This window comes from Echinops telfairi, unplaced genomic scaffold, assembly GCF_000313985.2.
Source record: "Echinops telfairi isolate 266 unplaced genomic scaffold, ASM31398v2 ScPeMD7_23;HRSCAF=83, whole genome shotgun sequence".
Classification (NCBI taxonomy): Eukaryota; Metazoa; Chordata; class Mammalia; order Afrosoricida; family Tenrecidae; genus Echinops; species Echinops telfairi.
This window is the reverse complement of record NW_022103920.1, coordinates 37005355-37014719: the sequence shown is the minus strand read 5'-3', so window position 1 is coordinate 37014719 and position 9365 is coordinate 37005355. Positions and strand designations below refer to the sequence as shown.

At 39.1% G+C, this 9365-nt stretch overlaps 1 pseudogene; it reads left to right on the top strand.

The window, feature by feature from the left end:
* The first annotated feature begins 1319 nt into the window (after positions 1–1319).
* On the top strand, positions 1320–1570 carry LOC101645507 (annotated as a pseudogene).
* Positions 1571–9365: the final 7795 nt, after the last annotated feature.

Sequence of the window (9365 nt, the reverse complement as noted above, 5' to 3'; positions counted from 1 at the left end):
CTAGTTCTGACCCCTGCCAGAGGGCCTGGATCTCACCCCATGGATTAATGCATTTAGTGGCTTTTTAAACTTACCTCAGTGGACTCATACTGTGCTTGTTCTTTTGTGTTTGGCTTACTTCATTTAGCATAATTTCCTCCAATTCTTCCCATGTTACAATGTGCTTCATGTGTTCATCACTGCTTTTTAAGGGATGTGTAGTACTCCATTGTATCTATCTATCAGAGTTTTTTAATCCATTCATCCATTGATGGAAATTTATGTCGTTTCCAATTCTTTGCAGTTGTGAGCTGTGCCGTGATAAACATTGGAGTGCAGATGTCTGGCCGTGGTTTGTTTCTTGCTTCTCCTGGGTATATGCCCAGTAAGGGGATTGCTGGTCATATGGTAGCTCAATTTCCATTTATTTTAGGTATTGCCAAATCCATTTTCATAATGGCAGCACATACCTATTGGTCCACCAGCAGTGGGCGAGAGTTCCTATCTCACCACAGCCCCTCCAACACTTGCTGCTTTCTGATTTTTTGAATTGGGCTATCTTTGAGGGTGGTAGGTGGTAACTCATAGTTTTAATTTGCATTTCCCTTATGGCTAATGATTGGGAACATTTTCTCATATCTTTATTGGCCAGATTTCCACCCTTGTAAAACTTCTGTCAAGGTCCTTTGCCCACCTCCTCAATGGGCTGTTTGTTTTTGTCCTAGTGTAGGCTAGCAGAGTATTGTAGATTTTAATAAAAAAGCCTTTGTTTATTTGCCATTGCTAAAGATGCTTTCCCAGCTTGTGGACTCTCTTATAACTCTCTTGGTGAAGTATTTCACTGTGCACAGGTGTTTTATCGTCAGTATACCCCACTTGTCAATTTGTGCTTCCTCTGTGTTTGTGTCCTTCCCTTAGGTTTGTCTAAATTCCTTCATTAATGGCCCTACTAGTTTGGGATTTTACCTTGAGGTCTGTGATCCATGTTGAATTTATTCTTGTGCATGGAGTTAGGTCAGGGTCTTGCTTCATTTTTCTGTATGAAGATATCCATTTTTTTCCAGCCACCACTTGTTGAAGAGGACATCTGCTTCCCATTTGATATTTTTTGGGACCTTATCAAAGATCAGTTGTCTGTATGCTGATGATTTTATTACTGGTTTTCACTTCTTTTCCATTGGTCTGAGTATCTGTCATTGTATCAGTATCACGCTGCTTTGACTTATGTGGCTCTATAATAGGTTCTGAAGTCAGGTAAAGAAATTCCTCTATTCCCTCCCGGGGTTCACCGCACCTGCCCGCCCGCCCGCCAAGATTTGACGCGCCCCCCTGACGTCGTCATGAGCTTTTTCCGACTCCTGATGAAAAAGAAGGAACTTATTCCTCTGGCGCTGATTATGACCGTCGCAGTGAGCGGAGCCTCCTCTTTCGCTGTCTACTCCCTCCGAAATCCGAAGTGATCACTGATAGAAAAAATAATCCAGAACCTTGGGAGACTGTGGATCCTACTGTACCCCAAAAGCTAATAACAATCAACCAACAATGGAAGCCCATTGAAGAGCTGCAGAAGGCCGGAAAGGCAACCAAATGACCAGCTATTGTTCCTGTCTTCCAAAGACTGTTCTGTGAGTCCAGGGGAAATACTTCCGCCGCACGAGCTAGGTTATGGAAACTAGTGTTCGGGAAGGCTTCTGCTACATTTTTAGGGTGTCACCTACATTTTAGACTTTGAATAAGCAGTTCAAGGTAGTGTAGCAAGAACCACCTGGTCCAAAATGAAATTCCTGTGTTTATTTTTCTTGTTGTAAATTTGAATTTTGCATATTGAAATAGTTTTTGATGCCTGAGTGTTTTCCTGGAAATGTGTAAAGATTTATAAATCAGATTGTCATATTAATAAAATACCATTAAAAAAAAAAGAAATTCCTTCAACTTTGCCATTCCTCTTGAGGAGTTCTCTACAAATTCTGGGCTTTCCTCCCTCTGTATGAAGTTGGTAGTTAGTTTTTCCAATTCTTTTAATAACGACATTGGTATTTGTATCAGAATAGCATTGAACTTATATGGTGCCTTGGGAAGGACTGACAACTTTACCATATTGTCTTCTTCCATTTGTGGAAGTCACTCTTGGTTTCTTGTAATAGTGTTCTGTTGTTTTCCTCGTACAATTCTTTTGCTTTTTGGGGTAGGTATATCCCTAGCTATTTAAATTTGTGATTGACTATTGTGAAGGATACTACCTTTTTGATATCCTCTTCCATGGTCTCGTCTAATGTATATAGCAGTCTCCTGCCACGCTGCCATATTCCTCTATCGCTTCCAGCACTAATCTGTGGACCTTATGAGGGTTTTCCATGTATAAAATCATATCATCTGAGAATAATCATAGTTTCACCTCTTCCTTCCCCAGAGAGATATCATTGATGTCTTTCCTTTGCCTTGTACGATGCTAAATAGAAGTGGGAACAGGAGGCATCCTTGTCTGGTTCCCTTTTGCAGGGGGATTGTTTTCATCTTTTCTCAATTAACTACCATGTTGGCTGTTGATTTTTCATATATAGCTTGTATTACATTGAGGAATTTTCCTCTCATTCCTCCCATTTGAGTGTCTTAAACTGGAATGGGTGTTGGATGTAGTCGAATGCTTTTTCTGCATCTATTGGTGTTACCATGTGGTTCTTGTCACTTTTTCATGTCAATATGGCAAATAATGCTGATAGTTTTTCAGATGTTGAACCATCCCTGCATTCTGGAATGAATCCCACTCGGTCATGGTGAATTTTTCATTTTATATACTTTTGTATTCTACTGGCCATTATATTGTCAAGAATTTTTGCATCAATGTACATTAGAGATATTTGTCTGTAGATCTCAATTCTTGTGGGATCCTTGCCCACTTTAGGTGTCAGAGTTATACTAGTTTCCTAGATAGAGTTTGGGGTTTGACATCTTTTTCTATGCTATGGAAGAGTTTGTTTAGGATTTGTGTCAGTTCTCCCTGAATGCTCGGAGGAATTCTCCTGTGACACCCTGTGGCCTGAGGAATTTTTTTGTTGGTAATCCCTTGTTAACTGTGGTAATTAGGCTTATTGTGCCAACCTGGCCAATTGGATTATGTGGGATTAATCAGGTCGCAGTTTGATTGGAGGGTAAAGATATATGTGACTCTGCAAAGGCCGCCTCCTCTCTGTAATTAGAGCATGCTGGAGCATGTTACTGCTTTAGCTAGTTCTCTGCCTTCCCTTTCCTGCTGTTGAGACACTCAGAGATCTGGAGGACACACGTGGAGACCCACACCAGTGCTGAGATGCTTCCACTGCCACTGGATCCACAAGACCTTCTACCCACTGGCCTGTGATCTTCCTGCATTTGCCATCATTGCATGTACTGCATGAATCTAAAGAGGAATTTATGGACTAGTATAGGACATTGACTAATATTAGATTTATGGACTTAATCTGGACTGGGCTGGCATGATTTCTCAATATATAATTTGTCTTTTATATAAAGCTCTTTCTTATACATATTTGAATGTCTATGAACTTGATTCTCTAGTCAACCCAGAATAACATAATAACCTTGTCTATTTCTTCTATTGCTATGGATCTGTTGATGTTCTTGACATCCATCTGGGCTAATCTTGGGAAGGATTGTTTTTCTAAATATTTGTACATGTCTTTCAAGTTGTTGAATTCATTGGAGTACAGGCCTTCATAGTACTGTGCAATTAGCCTTTTAATTTCATTAGGGTCTGTCATAGTGTCCACTCTTTGATCCTCATGCTGTCTATTGAAATTTGTTCCTTCCTTTCTTTGGTTAAGTTTGCCAATCGTCTATCAATTCTGTTAATCCTTGTGAAGAACCAGGTTTAGCTGCATTGGTTTTTTGAATTGTTTTATTTTCCCTCTCTTGTATCTCAGCCCTGATTTGACTATTTCTTTTCTTTTGCTATTGGTAGAATTATCCTGTTGAGTTTGCACTGTGTAGTCTGATTGGATAAGGAGCCATGACAGTTTGGTGGAGATCTTTGGAGGGAGACTTCGGGTGTGGATTGTGGCCAGTAGTCATTGGCAGATACACACTGGAGGTGAACGGGTTCTGTTCACTATTAATAGTCATTCAAACACTCCTTGTCATGCCCCAAACTGGAAGAACCAGATTTTGGGTTGGGCTGGGACTTTCAGCTCCTGTTGACTTTTACTGTTTTGTTAAGTTAAAGCTCTGCAGGCTGTCCTCACAGGAGCTGATATCTGCTTGTTTTTTTATGTTAAAACTATGTTAGTGGACCAGGTTTCTTGTGGCCTACATTCAAATTACACAGATTGAAATAGTTTTTAAAAATGTAGGCTTGTAGGGTGTCCTGGTATTGTGGCTGTACCTCACTGTCCCCCAGAGAAGGAGGACCAGATTAGCGGAGTGGCTTTGTGGCCCTTTGGGTTTGCATTGCCCTGGCTGTTCTCTTGCATCATCTCCATCTCCATAGGCTGTGCTCTGGGGTTCTAAGCTCTTCCATGGGTAAATATCCTAGGGGCTCTCCCATGCAGTAAATCAGTGTCTAATTATCTGTTGATACCCATACTGGCAGGCCAGGAGCTGAGCAGAGGTCGATGAAGTCTCTCCGTTCCTGTCTGGGGAGAGGAGAAGCAAAGCCCGTGAATACAGGAACAGGGAGGGTTGCAGAGAGGAGACCTCCAGTGTGAGCCCTTAGAGCTGGTTCTTGGAGGCTCTCTGTGAGTCCACGATTATGACCACCTCTAGACAGCAGTCTGGAGAAACTACTGTACACTGTGGGTCTCGGATCTTGAGTGCTAAAAAGGATGATGGATGCCATTTTGCTGGATCTGGTGAGGGATTAGCAGAGCCCGAGCACAGACATAATGACTGTAGAGTATTTTGGTGATCTCTTGAATCGTTCCGTGGTTAAAATTGCAGGAGGAGTTCTGAACCAGACCTTAGTACACTTGAACTCTATTTTTGACACCCTGCTTCCCACTATTGGCCTCCTCACCTCTTAGTTTTCCAATCTAACAGCAGAAGCAACGGGCGGGTGATTCTACCTGGATGCCATCTTGGAACCTTAGTACAAAATACTTTTGTTTTCAAATGTGTTTGGTTGATAAATAACAGAAAATCTTTTATCTTTCCATATTTTTGATTTGTTGTAACCTACATAACCGAACTAATGGGAATCCTATGACATTTTTTTTCCTTTTCTAAAACCTCCTTTTAAAAACACCACGCTCTTAAGAGTATGACCAAATTTTAGTTGAGGACTGGTGTCAACATATTTATAATTGCTTTTCTAGAACTTTTGATATCTGCTTTTAAAGACAGGAATATTAGTACTCTCTGTTGCACTTTGAATTTAATTTTATCCTAACTCTGCATATCTAGTGTGTGTGTGAATATGTGTGTTATGGTTTTTATCTATACCCCAAGCTAAACCAGTTGGTGTTTAGACTATTCTGACTCATGGTTACCTAATGTGTTGCAGATAAAACTGTGCCTCATAACGTTTTCAATGGCTGATTCTATAGCAGTGACCAATAACACATTTAAATTTAATTAGCAATATGCTTAGGCAAGATTTATTCATTTTTGAGCCTATGACTTTATGCCTTATTTGCAAGTATTATTGAATAAAAATGTTGACTGACTTTATCAATCAGGTTCCAGCAGGGAACAGAAAAGATGGGATACTCAAGCTGAATAATAAATGAGGGCAGGATATGTGGAGTCAACAAGGGATAGTACAGCTGTAACATAGACCAGTTAGTCATACTGGGGCACCATTAGTAACTGGTGGTCTGAAGAGGCAAAAGGTGGGAGTCCTTATAAGAACTGGGAGACAGAAAGGACATTTAGAGATGACTGCTTGAAAGGAGCTGTGACGTGTGGTGGAGGTATATTGCTAGTTTACAGTTACCTTATACAAAGGGAACAGGGAGAAAGGTAGTCCAACTTTGTTCAGTGAAACCCTGGTGATTTTTCATTACTATTTACTCCCATATAGGGTTGCAAAAGAAGATGTCCCAAATAATTATCTGGGTTCTAGCCAGCCTTCTTGATTCCATTTGAAGGCAGCAGCTGGCTCAGCTTCTTGGTCAACATTATAACTCCATCCCACCCCCCACCCCCACCCACCCCCAGTACCTCTGGCCATGAGAATCCCTTATTGTGGAGTACATATCTTAATTTCCATTTCAGGGAAATCAGGTGGTTTGCTTGAGAATTGTGTAGGAATTTTTGCCCCAGTATAGCAAAACTACAATCCAACTTAGACATGTGGATGAAACACTTTGTAGATGGATCACTGTCAGTGATTGGGAGTAAACAGCCGAGCTTCATGCTTGAAAGGCAAATATTTTAAGGATTTAGGTGACATGTCCAAGTTTTCATTTAAAAAATAGTCTCACTTTTAACCCAGTGTTTGAATTATTAGTTAGTTCATGATCAAGACATCTCAAAGTAAAGTTTGCATTTACTCTGCAAATTGCCTGGGTCTGTTACCAACTGAAAGCACCAGAGATTAAAATTTCCTCTTGAGGTCTCTTGATCCCTGATCCAGGCCATATTGATTATCGTAAGTGTGAATTCAGATAGTAAATATGCTTTACATATGACTTATGGCTTTCGTTTATTCATGTAAATAAATCTCCCCTGACACCATAACTTACTTGAGACAGGTGAGTTTCCTTTCTGTTCTATTCTGTGACTTTGGGTTTATTTACCCTTATCCAGTGGTTGTAATGGGAACCATTATTATCATCATTATAGGATGCAGCTTCCTTTCATGCACCTTAACCTTCTGAACAGGTGTCAAAGTAGAACTTGACAACTTCAATAACAATGTTCAAGTCAAAATTAGCTTTGACACTCTTTTATGCCCTAGAATTCCTGGGTTACTTTACTTTTGAGCCTTAGCACTGACATTAGTTTTGTGTTAGTTTCGTGAGTAATTCATTTAAAAATGCTTTTCATTTTGGAAATGTTGATGGCAACATAAGTACAAGTTTGCTTAATACAATTGAATGATTGATTGTCATAAGATTTGTAAGACCCCCCCCAGTAAAATGATTCATAAAAAATAAAATAAAAAAATGCTTTTCAAAAATTTATCTGACAAATTATAGATCAAGGTTGTACAGGGTATCCACTCTGCCAGGCTTCAATGTATAGAGGCCCTTCTACTTTTATTTGAAGAGTAAAGACACATAGAGTTAACATGATTTCCAAGTATGATCACAAGACTCTTTTGAACAACCACAGATGTTCTTTGGGTACTAATGTTAAGAGAAGACCTAAACCACGCTTTCTGAAAATGACTGACATTTTACTTTTATCTCCGTACTTATGAAAAAAATGGTGTCACAATCAAACGATGGTCTGACTAGAAGAAATAGAGCCTATTAAAAATATACTAAGTCAAAAGAAAAAAGAGTCATCTTAGAGAATCCAAAGGCAAGATGGGTTAATATTAACCTCAGAGGAGTTGATTTTGGATCTAGAAAACCATCGAAATCTACAGCTTCTCACATCATCTGCCTCTCTCACCCTCACGGTCTTAACAGCTCTGCAATTTCCTGAGGCTTCCCCATTCCTGTCACATTCTCTGTGAACTTTCTGCTCTTCATTTTGTGTAAGATGAAAAATGCTTTACTTCACAGATCAATATTTAACAGGGATGGAGTAGGGTGTCTCAGTTCAAACCCCAATATTAACAGATTGATAGAACATATTTGACTAAGTTTGTTGTTTGTAGAATAGCGTGGATCTTTTCTTCTGATCAGGTTTGGCTTATAAATCAGCTTTGAATATGAGTATGGACTCAAAGAATAAAACATGGATATATTAAACAGAGACCATCTACTTTTACACATACACCTACATCTACATCTATATCTCTATTTTGCAATGAGTTTCTTCTATCCAGCTTAGACGTTGGGGCCAGAAAATAGGCCCTTAAAACAAAACAATGGGGTTACTGTTTTTCTTCTTGTTAAATGAACTTACTAAGACTTTTAAAAAATCATCTTTGTATCAACATTTTGTTCATGTAATATGTGTTGTAGACTGACACTTATTTCCTTTTCAAGGTCAATATTAAAGTGAAACTAAATGTGATCTAATGTTTTATTTCAGTGTGTGCCAAATATTAGATGCAAAAGAATGACCTGATAGAGCTGAGCCTGATTCATTGTAGAGAGTGTTGCCTAGGGAAGCCTACTTATAAGTAGAGTTAATGAATGGGCCATTACCTTATGAAGAGGAAAGTCTTATTTGAACTTGCTACAAATGTGAGCCTTTTTCAGTTTTATTCAAGGAATCTATTGGAATGCACCTCTGTTTTTTCTTCTTCTTGTAGTCATTGTCAATGTATGAAATTTAGGTTCTTTTTATATTGGCTAGGGGAAAAGGAGACAAGTGTGTGTGTATGTAAGAAATATTCTTATAATTAAGCGAAAATGTCATCTAAGGGTTAGAAAAACTAGACTCATGGGCAATGACATGAGACTATGCATTTCTTGTTGAGGACAAAAACCAGAAAACAAAACTCACTGCCATTGAGTCCTTGATGAGTCATGGCTGCCTTATAGGGCAGGGTAGCACTGTCCCGGTAAGTTTCTGAGGTGGTAACTGATTACAGTAGGAAACACACTGTCTTTCCCCATGGAGTGTGTGGTGGTTTCAAACTGCTGGCCTTGGAGATCGCAGCTCAATGCATAACCACTGTGTAGGAGATGAAGACATGTTCTTACAATTCTGAGAAAATACCATCTAAGGATTAGAAACACTAGATTCTTGGGCGAATATGCATTTCTTAGAGAAGACAAAGATATAATTTAATATATGGAAGCTTTTTGATACCTAGAACAATTCTTAGAGAAACAGGGAATTGATGGGTAATTAAAGGGTAATTACAATCTAAGAGTAATTAGATATGAGACACGGAGTGAGAAGGCAAAAGTAAAACTGGAATAGATCATTCTACCTGTGAAGGGAGTATTAAGAGCTGTTGAGGGACTTGGAATAGAAATAAATGGAACGATTTAAAGTATGTTGCAGGTTTTGTTGCTAAGATAATCACTCTACCATTTTAGTACTTTTTAAGCCCCTTGTTATTGCTGTAAGAGTCCTTCAAGTTGGTCCCAACCCATAGGGACGACATGAAATACTGCGTGCCATCCTCATAATCTTTGTGAAATTTGAGCCCACAGACACAATGGTTACAGCAACATGCACAGTAGGTTCTAGCTCCTAGTACTTGCCAATTGTGTATTTGCCAAAGAAATCGTGTATGGATTTTATAATCCTTGAACCATATTGTGGTAACTATCAAAATATAAAATACATTCATTTTGAATTGAACTACACATGGGATCCTT